The sequence below is a fragment of the Sebastes fasciatus genome, chromosome 20 (assembly GCF_043250625.1).
Source record: "Sebastes fasciatus isolate fSebFas1 chromosome 20, fSebFas1.pri, whole genome shotgun sequence".
Taxonomy (NCBI): Eukaryota; Metazoa; Chordata; class Actinopteri; order Perciformes; family Sebastidae; genus Sebastes; species Sebastes fasciatus.
The window spans coordinates 8,238,754-8,255,599 of record NC_133814.1 but is presented as its reverse complement, the minus strand read 5'-3'; positions in this window follow the sequence as shown (position 1 = coordinate 8,255,599).

Sequence of the window (16,846 nt, the reverse complement as noted above, 5' to 3'; positions counted from 1 at the left end):
TTTGGAAAGACCCTTTCACATTATAGCCAATAAACAATATTTTTTGAGAGACAGGGCTGCAATTAAATGAATGTCTAGTAATTAAAGTAGAAAGGATTAGTGGAGACTGAAAATGAATGCTATTCTGACCTCACTTGGGTCATCGCGGTCAAAACAGTGTGGACATGCCTCAGTGAACCTCCACGCTGTTATATAAAAGCTGCCCACTATACTATGATAAGATACTGCCTTGGTGGTTTGCGCACACATAAAATAAATGCATGTACACATGTACTTTAAGTGCACTCTGCAGGCTTATAGCCTATGAAAGGCCATTTTAAGAAGACTTATAGGTCAAATCTGCAGCTCATGGCTTTTATGGTTATGATACTAGTCATAAAGTCACTGGGCATTGCATGACATGAATGGAAACAACCTTATGACATAGAGGCCAACAACTGTATCTCTACCTAAAGCACTAGTATTCCCACCTCGCTCACTTCACTCCACTGTGATGGAGTTTTTCTGAGCCTGACTTCCTAGCAGTATGAAAATATTAGGTATGTGGGCTCAAAGCGACTCTCCCTCTGAGATTCAAACATTGAGTTCTCACCCTTTAGCCTTCTTGGCTGGCTGCCGCTGGCTTTAATGAATGCTGAGGCAGCGCCAGCAGTGAGGAGTGAGATAAAGAGCAGATAAAGTGTGGGTGTGTCTGGAAATTCCCATAATCTTTCACCTGTCCTTTCCTTTCCTTTCCTTTCCTCCCCTCTTTCCTCCCCTCCTCTAGCTCCTCTTGTCTCCTTTCTTTCCTTTCTCCTCTGTTCTTGTTTCCTCTCCTCTTCTCGTCTCCTTTTCTCTCCTGTTTCCTTTCCTTTCCTCTCCTCATCTGTCTCCTCCCCTCTTTCCTCTCTTCCTCGAGCTCCTCTTGTCTCCTTTCTTTCCTTTCTCCTCTGTTCTCGTTTCCTCTCCTCTTCTCGTCTCTTTTTCTCTCCTGTTTCCTTTCCTCTCTTACTGTAGCTCCTCTTGTATCCTTTCCTTTCTCCTCTGTTCTCATTTCCTCTCCTCTTCTTGTCTTCTTTTCTCTCCTGTTTCCTTTCCTCTCTTCCTCTAGCTCCTCTTGTCTCCTTTCTTTTCTCCTTTGTTCTTGTTTCCTCTCCTCTTCTCTCCTTTCCTTTCCTGTTTCCTCTCCTCTTTTCTCTCTTCCTCTAGCTCCTCTTGTCTCTTTTCTTTTTTCCTTTGTTCTTGTTTCCTCTCCTCTTTTCTTCTCTCCTTTCCTTTCCTCACCTCTCCTTTTTCCTCTCCTTTCCTCTTTTCTCTCTTCCTCTTGCCTCCTCTCCTTTCCTATCTCCTCTGTTGTCGTTTCCTCTCCTCTTCTCTCCTTTTCTTTCCACACCTCTTCTGTTTCCTTTCCCATTCTCTCCCCTCCTCTTCTCTACTGTTTCCTCTCCTCTCCTCTTTCCTCTATATCTCCTCTTGTCTCATTTCCTCTTCTTTCTCCTCTCTTCTCATTTCCTCTCCTCTTCTATCCTTTCCTTGCCTCTTCTCTACATTTTCTTCTCCTCTCGTCTCGTCTCCTCTCGTCTCTTCTTCTCTCCTGTTTCCCCTCCTCCCTTCACTTCTCCTGTTTCCTCTCCTCCACTTCCTTCCTCACCTCTTGCACCTCCAGCAGCGGATGCTCTTAGAAAACAAATGGAGAGTTAATCCCGCGGCCTAATCTCCTGCGCTCTACTGCCAGTCCTATTTTTACCAGGGTTTAAAGCCAGGATTAAACCGTCTTTTTACTCTCTCTCTCACTCACCGTGTATTCAGGAGGATGAAACTATTGACGGTTAAGTGCTGTTCACACCACTCCAGAAAGCTTGTTAGCCAAGCGTGTGTGTGTGTGTGTGCTGTCACGGAGCATCTCGTCTTACTACGAAGGCCTCCTGGGGCTCGCAGGCACGCCACACTGAGGATGTGGCATAATTGGCGTCGCCCCAACGCTTTGTGATGTTCTCTTTCTTGTGCTTAACACAAAGGGCAGGGCACATTGCTCACAGAAAATGTGGCGCAGGAAGCTGTTTGTGCCGTAATGGATTGTAATACAGAGTCATTATTTTGCTTTTAGAGGCAGCTCTCCCAGCCGGCGAGAGTGCGAAGCTGTTTTGCGGAATTGCTTCGGATGTAAAATGGTGTTGACAAAAATTTCTCGCAGGCAAAAAGGTTGGTTTATAGCCTCAAATTGCTCAAAACACGGAGGCAAATGAGTGATTTCAGGTGTCATACTGGAGGATCCTGGTGGCAGGCTGCCAACGCTTCCTCTAAATCCTCCCTGCATCCTGTAGATGGGTGAGATGGGTGTGCGGATGAGGCTGCACACACCTGCCAGCACCTAAACGTACAACTCCACACCTGCCAGCTCTATCTATCACCGCGGTCCTCGGGGTGCAGCGTTAACACCAGCTTCCCAGAGTTCACTGACAGAGATGAAAAAGTGTCATTTTTAGCCCGGATGCACTTTTATGAAGCCTGTAGATCTCTGCAGCCTCCGCCCGGCCCCAGAGGGGATTAGTACACGGCTGAGAATCATCACTGTAATATAACATGCATTGTTTTCGGGATTGAGGTTATGATGAGCACCATACTGTACTTGCCACAGTCCATTGCCTCTGACTGTGTTGCTGCATGAGCGGCGCTGTCTGGGATTGAAGAATGCAAAAAGCTCCCTTATGAAACACAGAGTTTTATGAATTCATAATTTAAAGAGAATGTCAGGTCAAGTCATTTGTATTTATATAGCCCAATATCACAAATCACAAATTTCTCGAGGGGCTTTACAACCTGCACAGTATATACGACGCCATCTACGCCTATAGACCTTGAACAAAGAGTATAGAAGCAAAGAGGGGGAAACTCCTGTGCTTTTTTGACTATACAGCTGTTAGATGGCGCTGCGGTAACGCTGCCGCCATATTGGACTGAAAATGGCAATGAGGCCATGAATGTATCAAGTAAAATCAGGGGATCATTTTTCTTTAGGTAGATCAACCTATCAGTACAAACACTTAAATAAACCTCATTTAAATCATTATGTTCATAAAGTTGTAAAATGAACTAACAGCTGAATCCAGAGTTATTTTCCTCGGCATAATGAATGTGCATCAGACCCACGGGATTGCACCGTCCTGCACGCTCATACGACATATCTGGTTCTGCCAGCTTCCTGCTATCTGTATGCGGCTGTAATAATGGACTTATTGGCTGCAATTCATCACTTTTATTATCTTATAACACACCCATGGACTGTATGCTGTAAGTCTGTACCGTGGTGGATGTATTAACATCTCTGTTCCCAAACAACCGGCTATCGGCCAGTAGCTAGTAGTGCTATTAGCATGACATCAACAGAATTGAATGGAGTTGTAGGCTATTTACTAACACGCAGGGCAAAAGCACAGGACACATCCTCTTATACATCCATGGTCTGTGGTCTGTTGGACTCCATTTTGGAGGTTTTCCTAACTTCCATTTATGTCCATTGCTCACTTTATGCTCCTCTGGGAAGTGGCCGGGCAAAAAAGTTTAATAAATAAACAAGTAAGTAAGTGAATTGTTATAATAATATGCATATTTATAATATTTTTTATTGTTCAACACAGGCCATTTCGGTAGAGATATTAAAATTATGACAATAGAATAGGTTTACTTTTGTATGGCTCTTTGCAGGCGGACGTTTTACTGGCGTGCGATAGTCGCTTTCAGTCCAAAATGGCGGAAGCGTATAGCTCTGCTTTTGGGCGCTGATGTTGCAATTGAACGACCAATTGACTTTCCTTTCTTGGCAATATACGTCCTTTGCCCTGGATGCTGAACAAGCCTCGTCCAGAGCTATTTCCTTGTCAGGTAAAATGGGTTTTGCATCGCCAACTATTTCTCAAGCTGCCACACATGACCTTGTATAGGCACACAGCCACTCTAATGGCCAAAATACTCACCACACACACACGCAAATCTATCACTGCCGTTTGAACTATCATCCCAGAATCCACTCAAGAATTCCATTACATTTTCACACACCTGAACTCGTGATTCAAAACTTCCAACAAACACACTTAAATCCGTCGCATATGAGCATACAGTACGGAAGGCAGCTAAATGATTGATGCTGTCTGTGTGTGGCGTAGGCCCAGAAATAAAACCATCTGTGACTGTCAGAGCACCCACTGAGGATGGAAAGCTTCAAACTTTAATGAGGTCCAGTGTCGACAGAGTAGAGTCAGTCATGCGAGTCCCCCACCATTCATGGACTGGCTGAGCCAAAGCTAGTGCACTGTCAAGCAATGTGACATGAGCTGTTTAGAAGACTTACAGTGCAAGGGCAGCACTTATATGTTTGTGTACAGTATAATATAGGAGTACCTGTGTTTTACCAATAAACTGTTGTATACTCGTCTAGTCTACTTAGTAAAGTGTTTTTAAAGGTGCTCAATAAAAATTTTTGCACACTGCACAGAAGTGAAGCCAAAATATCCCAGATACGGGAGCTGCCATCATGAGAATTTGACGTCATTTCAAATCCGAATTTCGCCTACGGCACCAAAAGGGCAAGAGCCGGACCTGCGTCTCATCCCCTATTTATAGCATCAAATAACGAATAAAAACCAAACTTATCAGGACACTTCAACTACCTAAAATGACCATCTTTGTACTTTGACTTTTTAGTTTGGCCCATGTCCCATCCGCTAACACGGAAGGGGCGGGATTTATGACCTATACTGCAGCCAGTCACCAGGGGGCCATCAAGATGTTTTGGCTTCACTTTTGGAGAGCTGTCATGTCGTCCATCTTTACATACAGTCTGTGGTGCTGACAAAGCTAACAGTGTTAACCTGAGGGGGGACTGAAGGGTGGGTGCTACGCTTCCGTGATGACGCCGTCGGTCTGGACAGCATTATCAGTGGTATGTCTCTTTGTGGTCATTTTGTGTCTCTTTGTAGTTGTTTTGTGTCTCTGTGTAGTTGTTTTATGACTCTTTGTGGTAATTTTGTGTCTCTTTGTAGTTGTTTTATGACTCTTTGTGGTAATTTTGTGTCTCTTTGTAGTTGTTTTATGTCTCTTTGTGGTTGTTTTATGTCTGATTGTGGTCATTTTGTGTCTCTTTGTAGTTGTTTTGTGTCTCTTTGTGATAATTTTGTGTCTCTTTGTAGTTGTTTTATGACTCTTTGTGGTCATTTTGTGTCTCTTTGTAGTTGTTTTATGTCTCTTTGTAGTTGTTTTATGTCTGATCGTGGTCATTTTGTGTCTCTTTGTAGTTGCTTTTATGTCTCTTTGTGTGCATTTTGTGTCTCTTTGTAGGTGTTTTGTGTCTCTTTGTAGTTGTTTTGTGTCTCTTTTTAGTTGTTTTATGTCTCTTTGTGGTCATTTTGTGTCTCCTTGTAGTTGTTTTGTGTCTCCTTGTAGTTGTTTTATGTCTCTTTGTGGTCATTTTGTGTCTCTTTGCAGCTGTTTTGCATCTCTTCGTAGTTGTTTTATGTTTCTTTGTGGTCATTTTGAGTCTCTTCCTGGTTGGTACGTGTCTCTTTGGGTGACATTTTATAGGTGAAGGCCAGGGGGCCCCCTAACACTTTGGTGCCAGTACCAGTGCCTGGTAGGCCTGTTCAATAATTCATCCATGAATATTTGGTGTGCTCATTGGTATGGATGGGTGCCCAGCGATAGATTGAGATGTCAGCAGTAACTGAGAGATCTTGTATTAATGGTCTGTTCATTATTTTGTGTGATTTGGATGCTTGCTCAGTTTAGCTCACCCTATGCTTACCCGGGCATGTGGTAGTTTCCAGTTAGGTGAGGCTGAGAAGGTAAAATGCCTCCCTCTGTTATTTGATTTGTTTACAGTGTCCATACGACATACTGTACCACACAGCAGCCAATCACAAATAATAATAATTTCTCCAATCTTGCCTACTGCTGCTTTAAAATGACTTGTTTGCCTTTTGAAAACACTAAAATTCAAAATGCCACACCCATGGACCAATTGGCCAATACACATGCCACCTGACTGAACACCTAACTACTTGATTGTCGACTCATCAGTCAGGATGTAAGCACTATTACGACCACAGGTGCGTACCTGTTTACAACAGCAGCGGAAGCCAACATACAGTAGCGACGAGAGGCCTGTTTTCAAAAACGAGTATTGGCAATTGAAAAAGAAATGTAATTCAAGTTTTCTTTTTTGTCTCCACAAATGTTTTTGCCGTGTATATGTACTAGGGCTGTCCATTAATGCCATTTTTTGGGCTTCGAAGCCTCTGTCGCACTACTGTACACACACGCACCTCTAAACATGACAAACAGCGATATCCGTCTGAGAATAATTAATAATATTTAATGTTGAATATGAACAATGAATAATGTTGTGGGATAATTGCTTATTTCAGGGCTATTTGGGGATTTACACTTTATTATTACATACTTAAAAAAAAACAAGCATTTGAATACTGATTTGGAGGTTGATGACCATGCTTCAAGCTTCGAAGCATTCGGGTAAGCGTACTATATTCTTTTTAAAATATGTTCTATTCTGATTTTCGGTGCAAAATGCAACCTCTGAAGATGCATGGATGGATGTATTGACCGATTTTTACAGTGTGGAGCGAAATAAATATTTTCATCAGTGTGCAGCACGACTCACGTGTGTTGTGTTCGGTCAATATATTCATGTACTTCAGCTATTCTAACAATATCTCTGAAACAATCAAACCCAGACTACATCATTAGAAAAGTAGAAATATTAAAAGGGTTTCAGATTGAGCACAGCAGTGTGTAACAGAATCAGCTACTATGAACCATGTGCATGCCATACGACGACAAAATTGGGTTTTTATAAATTATTGTATAGTTTTGAATGAAGAGTTTCGTTTTGCAAAAGATCTGAGGTGTTGTGCTACTAGTGTGTGTGGTTACGTCAAATGTGTGTAGTGTTTTGACAAAATGTGCCCCTGCTTAAGCAATCGTAAAACACTGGAAGGGAAATTTAGGGAGCTGGCCCACGAGGGATCATAGTAAACTCTGGCCCAATTCCAAACCACCCCCTACATCCTCTCCCTATATCCACTTCCACTCTGTTTGTGCGTTCGCGTGGAGGGGTCCACCATGTTAAGGGTCATTCCAAACCAATTCACGGGGAGTGGAAGTGGGTTGTAAAACCCTCCAACAGCGAGCCTGCATCGATGTCGACTTAAATTCGCAGCTGCCCTTCCGACGTGCAACGCCATTTAGTGTTCGTCATGGATCACGATCCAATGTCAGTTCCGTGTAACTACCGGTACAAATATTTACTTGTAAACTGCTCAAACTGAGAGAGACATTTAATTTATTCTACTTTATTGTCACACAGACGTCAAGAACATAAAGTAAATAGATTGTATTTAAGATCAAATATACCCTTTTCCAGACTAGAAAACGGTAGATATGTTCATTAGATTGTAAATTGCTGTGTGTGTGTGTGTGTGTGTATATATACATTATTTTTTACCCCTATCAGGAGCTATAACCCTATAATTTATTATATGTTCAACTGTGCAATACTGAAATTAACAGTACAATAATTTTGTGCAATAATCTGGTTTACTCTGGCGTTATAACACTGAATTTATTTATACAGAACATTTAAACTAATTTTCTTATTTTAAACTATTCTTGCATTTTTATAAATGCATGCATTTATATTATTTGCATAGATCCTATTTTTCAGTATTATTATTTGCACTGTTGTCATATATACAGTATTTCTTATTTATATTTTCTCATGATTTCTCTATTTTTTATATATTTATATTTATATTCTAGAACGGGATCAATAAAGTATTTCTGATTCTGATATTTATTTCCTTGCCAGAGAGATGGTCCCAAAGTGGCCTCTGTATTTCTACCCTCCACCTTAAAGAAGGGTGCTTCATATAGAGCTTTGAGTGTGACTACAAACGGAGTTCACTCCACCACGTAGTGGGAGCGTTTGAGGGGCCGTATTGGAATTGGGCCTCTATCTACTCCAGTAAAGGTTTCTACTATCCACTCTTAATAATTGAAATTTTTTAATTTAGATTTACTCAGGATAACGTGAAGCCACTACCACACCCTGCCTCAGACCAACAGCAAAGCAGATGATGAAGCATAATAGTTTCAATCTTCCACCACGAGAGGGCAGTCTGGCAGCACGCCAGGCAGCTCCTCCTTAGCCAGCCTCCCTTCCTCCCTCCCTCCATCCTCTCCTGTCGGGGTGGGGGGAAGAAAACCATGAGCAATGAGCAGCTTCCAGCACATTCACTGTCTTCTGTTCTGCTAACGAATTGTTACAGCGACAGATCCACCCTGAAATGAATTTTTGTCACACTTCCTTTGAAAGTGAATCCATATCCACGGAGGTTGCAGCTCGAGCCTCGTGAGGCCGGGATGATTGCCCCCCCACACCCCCTCCGTCCTCTGATGTGCTGTTGCAGGTGGATTTCTAGCAACAACTCCTGATTAGCATGAAATAAAATGCCCATTTTTTTCTTCCTCCCACTCACATGATACTCACACTGAACAATTTCCAGTAACATACCAAACAGCCATGTGTAAAGGCAGGAGAAGAGGATGACAGATGCACTTCTCTCTGATAGGATTTAGTGCAATAGGGAGACACTGTGAGCTGGGCCTCATCGCTACAGCATCACGGGTGTATTTATCGCTGCAATTTTGACATCGGCTCCACCGATCTCCTCAGGTGAAGGGTGTAAACAATGTGCATGGGTGTGTGTGTGTGTGTGTGTGTGTGTGTGTGTGTGTGTGTGTTTTAGTTACAGAATGAGTACTGAATGGGCCTACACAAGGACACTCAAAATGACCACAAAGAGAGGTAGAACGACTAAAAGGAGTCATAAAACAACTGCAAAGAAACCCCCAAAAAGGCCCAAAAGAGGCACACACTGACTACAAAGAGACACAAAACAGCTACAAAGAGACACAAAGCAGTCACAAAGAGATGCAAAATGATGTGGCAGTGTGGTTTGTAGTCATTTTGTGTGTGTCAGTCAGGTTGTCTGTGCCCAATTCTTCCATGGTTTTATACTAAAATATTTTACTCAAGTAAACGTCACTTTAAAGGTCCCCTACCATGCTCATTTTCAGGTTCATACTTGTATTTTGTGTTTGTACTAGAACATGTTTACATGCTGTAATGTTAAAAAAAATACTTTATTTTCCTCATACTGTTGGCCTGAATATGCCTGTATTCACCATCTGTCTTAAACGCTCTGTTTTAGCGCATTTCGATGGAATTGCGACGAAATTGCATCAGAATTGCATTGCTAGGCAACAGCTTGGGTCCATGTGTACTTCCTGTCAGCTGATGACATTCACATACACTGCAACCAGGAATAAACTGGGACACATTTAGAATGTTTACGTTTAAATCTGTGTAAATGGTCTAAATATTATATATTTGTGACATCACAAATGGACAGAAATCCTGACAGCTTCTATCAAATGTAGAGTTTCTGAATACGGGCTGTGTGTGTTTCCTTGTGGATTGAGCATTTCGATACTTTCACAGTATTTATACAGGACTTAGGCCTGCTTTATAATAAAAAAAACATGAAAATCGTACTTTTTTATAATATGGGACCTTTAAATACATTTTACTTAAGTAATAGTAAAATTACTTGTGTTAAAATGTACTCAGATAAAAGTAGAAGGTAGGTCAGTTAAAATGTACTCAGAGTAAATGTTACTGTGTTAAGGTCCTGACGCACCAAGCCGACGGTCGGCCGTAGGACAGTTTGGTGCCGTCGGTGAGCGTCCGTCGGTCTAGTTGCTAGGTGCAGTGTGTCCTGCACCGTCACCTCTAGTCACCTCTAGTCGGAGGTTTTTTGGCCGATTCAGCGTGTTGAATCTGCGGTGGAGCTTCTCGGTGAGAGAAATCACTCCGATTGGCTGTTCAGCTTAAACGAATCAGTGCACGAGAAGAGAAACGGAAGTGAGGAAAGCAAGCCAACGAGTAAAGTCAAGAGGACACACACAGAGAAGGCTCTTCTCATTTTTCATCTTAATTTTCATATGATCATTCCAACAGACGGATATTTTCACAACCACATGGCCATCTGGAATGACGCTAAGTGGTGAGTGAGAGTGGTGGGAAAATGGTCGGCAGATGCTGCTTTGATTCATGTACGTATCATAACAACGGCTTGTATATCTGCAATCCTCGGTCTTCCTGTTTCCCTTTTGGATGAATACAGACTACCGCCGCCTGCTGGTGTAGAGAATTTTTTCCCCTCACGCAGGCGCAGAACGTACGTTGTAGTTGTCCATCAGCCGTAGTCTTTGCAGTATGTTCAAGTGCAACTTGTCTGCCAAGACAAAGGCGGCATGGCAATGCAACAGGCCATCATCGCTGCTAGTTCTTTGATGACGGCTTGGTGTGTCTGGGCATTTATACTTTTTAAAGGGGGGATGTGCAGTCTTAACTGAATGTAGAACTTTCTAAGTAAATGTAGAAGTCGTTGCTGGAGCATCCACCATGAGCATTTTAGCTAGACCCATAATGCACCTGTTGGTCAGGCAACATTTGGGGTGTGTTTGATTTGGGTCACTTGGCATGCTCACCGGGTTGTGCATTAAATCAGTGATTGATTAGGGTAGATGCAATCTTTTTTTTTAACCTATGCCAAGGTACAGTGTTGCTAATCTTCTAATGTAATCTAACCTATAATCCATAATAATGATGTCGTCCTTCATTTTATTACATTGTTGTGCATTTGTACTGTTCACAAACCGATAGAGCCGACCGCACGACCTGCGCACCTCAACACTCGGCCATTCCATCCTCGCACAGTTTATCAGGACTGTTTTATGCGACTTTTGTTCTTACTCTATAACGGATGCAACTTGAATGTGGTGAAGTATTCTTGCGATAAAATCAAATCGTATCTTATTTTGACCGACTGACAGTGCTTAAGACCACTTGTATTTTGTATTTTTTGTAGTGCATGTTTTTATTTTATTTGGATGTAGTGTATTTGGGAAGACTAATAGACTTATGGCATATGAGATGTATTTCTCTCCATCAAGCTAAATTGTATGGCGTCATAAAGTGTGATTTATGTAAACAGAAATGACCATTAACAGTTAAATTGTCCATTTGTACAAAGCAAAGTTTATCAACCTATTTTACCTGCAGTTTGGGATTTATCCTAGAATTATTATTACTGTCAATGAGTACTTTATTTTTTATTATTTATTTATTTTTTATCTTATTTTATTTTATTTTTTTTCTTCTTTTTTAAAAATTTAATTCAACTTTGGTTATTGTTCTTTATCTTTTTTGCATCGGCGATGGGTGAGGGTTGGGTGGAAGGGGGCTTTGGGGGACAATCATTTACATTTGTGCTCTATTTGTATGTTTCTGTATGCCTGATGTTACTCCCAATAAATTATTATGGAAAAAGAAAATCTTAAATACAATTAAAATTTGTAATTTTTTATAAAAGTCCAAATACAAAAGTTAAAAAAGAGAGACAAAGACAAACAAATGCATTAGTACCAGTGAAAAAGAGTATTTGTAATATGTTAAAGTGCCGAGCGGCTGGGGTTACTGGCTGTGACGTTCCCGTGCAGGTTTGCGGGGGGTGAGTGATGCCGGCCTGTCAGCTCACAGCGTCTCATGCTTCCTGGCAACATCTTTATAATGTTGTTGTGACACTCAGCTTGTACTGTCAGCACCCCCCACCTTCCTTCCTTCCTTCCTTCCTACCCCTTTGGCAGGTATCAATGAAGCTAATGGTCTGTCTTTTACAGCCAGCCCTCCATCACTCCGCTGCTCCGTGGGCCTACAGGAGGGGATTGGGTAGCGGTGGACCAGTAGTTTGTTTTCCCTGCCGTGTGAGTGTGAGTCAGCCTGTGAGTGCAGCTATTTTTCTCAACGTCCCATCTGAATGATGTGTGGCGTGGCAGTCAAAAATCAATGCTCTGCTATTAGTAACAATGCCTCTTCCCCATCCCAGACTGCATATCACCAGTTTTTCCACAGCAGGGAATGACAACGCAATTACTGACAAAAGACCCACTTCTCACTTTTTTTCGTTACGGGTCAGTTCACCCAAATTATGAAGACATATACTCTCACGTACTCTATCTATAGCCAGACAGAAACGTTCTGCTAAATCTCTGACTACTTTCAATGCCAATGTTGTTATAATAACTCCTTTCTGCAATATCTGTGCTCGGCTACTACAGTGTAATTAAGGTAAGTGAACGATTGCGGTTGCTATAAATATGTGTGTGACAGGACGCAAACTTCTGTCTCCTGCATAAGAGTCGGCACAAAAGCCCCCAGGAAGAGCGCCGGTTGTTGATGCCAACTTTCTTAGTGGCCAAACGGTAGTACTGCAACATCCGTGTCCGTCACATGATGCCATTGAGCCTAAAAATACTTTTTCCCATAGATTTACATTGGGAAAGAGACATCTGTAACTCAGCGGATCATTTTTTTTGAGGCGAATCAACTCCCCAGTACGAACACTTGAATAGCCCTTGTTTAAATCATTAGGTCCTAAAAGTTGTGAAATGCACTAATAGCCGAATCCAGAGTTATTTCCATTCCTCCGTTCATGTGAATGAGATCCAGACCGAGGCTGGAGCGAGGGCTAGGAGGCGGAATTAGCAAGCGGTGCGACAGCGCAACAGCTGTCCCAATGGCTGCAAAAGATCGTTGGAGATCCAGGTACTTTTCCACTCAGAAGTCGAGCCATTTTGGCATCATGTGCCACTGAGCAACTTTCATAGGAATGAACGGGGCCCCGCCTCCAACGCTGTATCCAGCTCTCTTAATACATCCATGACCCACTGCCTTGACTTCTTTCTGCTTAGCTACATAAAATTGTGCACTACTTCCTGCATGGCACTGAATGTTGGCACTGGAAGTAAATCAATATCTGCCTTTTTCTTCAGTAAAATTCAAGTGTTCTGTGGATTATGCTGAGTAACGGGGACACAGATTCTGTCAAGAGTGCTAAACTTAAAATTTCTAAATGTCATTTTTCAGCACCCGCTTTGAATGTTATCAGCAGATTGAATGGACATTATCGGCAGCTATCAGCCTCATAGATATGCGTTAGAAGGGGTCTGCTACACCTACTAGTAGGTTCAGAAGGCCGCCACTGATATGAATACAAGAAGACGATGCTGACCTCTAGTGGCCGTGGTAATAGAGTGCTCCAGGGATGACATATTTTTGTCATGGGATTGATCCATTGGGTTTTGGATTATTGCAGAAAATAATCTCTGTGGCAAACACACATTTATGATACTCACACGTTTTGTTCAGCAAGATAATCTTCACAAATGAACACCACTTTTATGAATTTTGAAGCATGAATGCAATCGCCAGAAGTAAAAAGCTAACGTTAGGCTATAAACAAACCTCGTAGCATGAGTGCGAGTATACACAACAAGGCTGTAGAGGCGGACGAGTCGGCGTGATGACGTTTAGTAGTCTCATTTTTAGCAACCGCCTTTTTCAAGACACATTCAACCTTCCTAAGCAAAAAATACTTTTCGACTGCAGCCATGTCTTCACAGTAATATACCACCAATCTCTAACTTTAAGTATTGAGGAGCACTTTGATGATGCTTGGAGATTACAGCCCATTTCACTGGACTAGAGGGTAACTTCAGCTACATCACTGCTACATTCCAAACGCTATGAGGGTATAGAGCAAGAGCCAGCGCCACTGATCTTCCTTTTTGCAAGTCCCTTGATATCAATTTTCCTGGTGTTACTTTCCTCTTCACAAATCATAAAAGTAGGTGTGCATCCAGAGATATCCATTTGCCAGATTTTAATTGACCACGCAGAATGCATTCCAGACAGCTGTAAACTTTTAATGTCCTCTTGCTTCTTGTTAACTTTGTGTCTGGTTGTATAGTGATTTATCCAATTGTAATAATGAAACCTCTGGGAATAGCACGCTGTCTGTTGCACACTGTGGATGAAATGTCAGAATCAGAATCAGAAATACTTTTTTTATTGATCCCTGGGGGGTTAAACTGGGGCTTTACAGTTGCTCTTGTATAAACTTAAAGAAAAAGTAAGAAGATAGAAATAAAGGCGTATGTAACAATGTGTAAATTATGTACACAATGCTACAATGTGAACATAATAGGGCTGTGTGTTGGCAAGGATTTGGCGATACGATACGTATCATGATACAGGGGTTACGATTCAATATATTGCGATATATTGCGATACTTTAAGCAAGGTGATATATTGCGATTTTTAATAATCTAATTTTAGGAAAACTGTAAAGAACACACCACCATATGCATAAAATCGGAGTAAAAAAGTTATTTTTTTAATGTAATCAGAACAGTGGGATCTGTATTTGTATTTATAACAGTCCCTGTAACATGGCACTACTTTGAGAGGACACATACACTGAGAGGAAGCATATCGTTGCAAATTAAATATAGTATTGACTGAGTTCATCAAACTATTAATTAAAAATCGATACGAACATAATATTACGATATTCGATATTTTTGCTATTTTCTTACACCCCTGGTTCATAATGTGTGTAATGCTACAATATAAACACAATATATGTAAAGAAAAAAAAAAGTTTTAAAATTAAAAAATAGGAAAATGAGAATAAAAGAAAATGAAATATGTACATATAGTTGCATTAAGACGTGCAATATAGAACAAATAATCACAGTGCAAATAAGTAAATACAAAATGCTTATAAGAAAATACAAAATGGGGGGAGTGGGAATAATAATAACTGTGGTAAATATAAATGCCAGAATGGTATGAATAAGAAATGAATAAGAACATTTCTTGAATGTACAGTATAAGTAATTAACAATGTAAGTACGTCGCTTGGATTCTTCAAACCAGCATTAGGAACTTGTGCAGGGCTGTTTTGCTACGATCACATCTATATTCACAAAAGTTAAAAGCATACCTGCGTGGCTGTGAAAACCTTCTGCACATCACACCTGCAGCATGCTATACTTAAACTGTGTACATATGTATCCAACGCACTAACACGCCCACTGTGCGAGCAGCGCCGTGTCCAACCCTACGATTTGTCAAGGACGGCAGAGGTTTCCATTAACGATGCATTAGTCCCTCATCACGCATACCTCTCTACTGCACAAACCTCCCCTTTGTCTTCATTAGGCCCCCCCTGACAAGCTCCCACCATGCCTCAAAGTGGGCCATTACCGGCCCCAAGAACACCACAGGGCTCCACGCTGGGCACTAATAGCTACCTCCAGTCCAGCGGCTCCCCTGTACTCCGCTGGAGGCCAGGAGGTGGATGGAGAGTTTAGTACAGTAGATAGCAGGATGAGGTTGTTAAGTTGTCTCATAAATGCTTTTTATATGTACCTATCCAGACGTCAGCTACTCCCTGTCCTATTGTGACCACTTAAAACGTTATTTGGCACCAGCAGCGTTGGGGAGGCCGGCCAATTTGGTAGCTGTCTTGTCAGAGAGAGAAAGAGAAGGAAGAAGAATGAGGGAATGAGTTGCCGTATAAAGAGGCTCGTTGTACTACAGCAGCGCATTCAGATCACAAGGACAAAGCTGCAGGAAGTAAGTCGTTTTCAATGGGAGTCGATGACACACAGCCGCGTACACACACATCTGTGGGTCACAGCATGCAGGACTACAAAGCAGCTTATTAAAAAACATTTTTCATGCTGTACGCACCGAAGCATCCGCTAATCACAATAGTATGACCTGTTTTCATTCTCCTCCTCCTTAAGGCGCTTTAAGCGTCATGTTAACACAATTTAACACAACTGAATATATTAGTGCACCAAATCCAGATTGTCATCTAACTACAAAGCAAAGAATCTCTAGCTGGATTTCCACAAAACGTTCCCAGGACTTTTACTCCCTGGAACTACTTTTCAAGGAACTAAAGGTTCCCACTGCATTTCAAACCATGGTCTAAAGACCTGCAAAGATGAGGCAAATTAGTCCGCTGATGTATGAAAAGTACTACCCCACACATTAGGGCCTTTTTTGGGGGATAAAAAGTGCCAATAAAATGGCCCTGGAACTTAATTTAGACCCTGGTCCCTGCAGTCAAGACGCAATGAGTTCCTCAAAAGGTTCTTAGTTCTGGGGGAAAGTTCCTGTGGTGGAAACGGGGCTACTGACTGTCCCTTTGTGTGTTACTCGCATAATGCAAGAACCACTCATCTGATCCAAACATTAAACTCACACACTGACTCTAATGTGATGATATATGATAATCAGTGCCCTTGAAGTTAATGTGATTATAACGCCTTAATGCAAATTTGTTTTAACATTTTAATGCATTAATAATAATAACCATTCTTTCGGAGGATGCGGCGGGCATCATATGAAACTAGAAAAAACCTAATGAATCCATTTGTACCAACTATGTCATACTAGCTTGTCGTGAAGGAGGCTAAATAACGCTCCAAAGTTGAGCTTAATTTTGGCGAGGAAAAACTGTCATGGCCATTTCCAAAGGGGTCCCTTGGCCTCTGACCTCAAGATATGTGAATGAAAATGGGTTCTATGGGTACCCACGAGTCTCCCCTTTACAGACATGCACACTTTATGATAATCACATGCAGTTTGGGGCAAGTCATAGTCAAGTCAGCACACTGACACACTGACAGCTGTTGTTGCCTGTTGGGCTGCAGTTTGCCATGTTATGATTTGAGCATATTTTTTAATGCTAAATTTCTGGACAATATCTGTCATTGTTTTGTGTTGTTAACTGATTTTCAATAATAAATATATACATACATTTACACACAACATACATGTATACAAGCACTGTATTTTCCCACTTCCATGTTG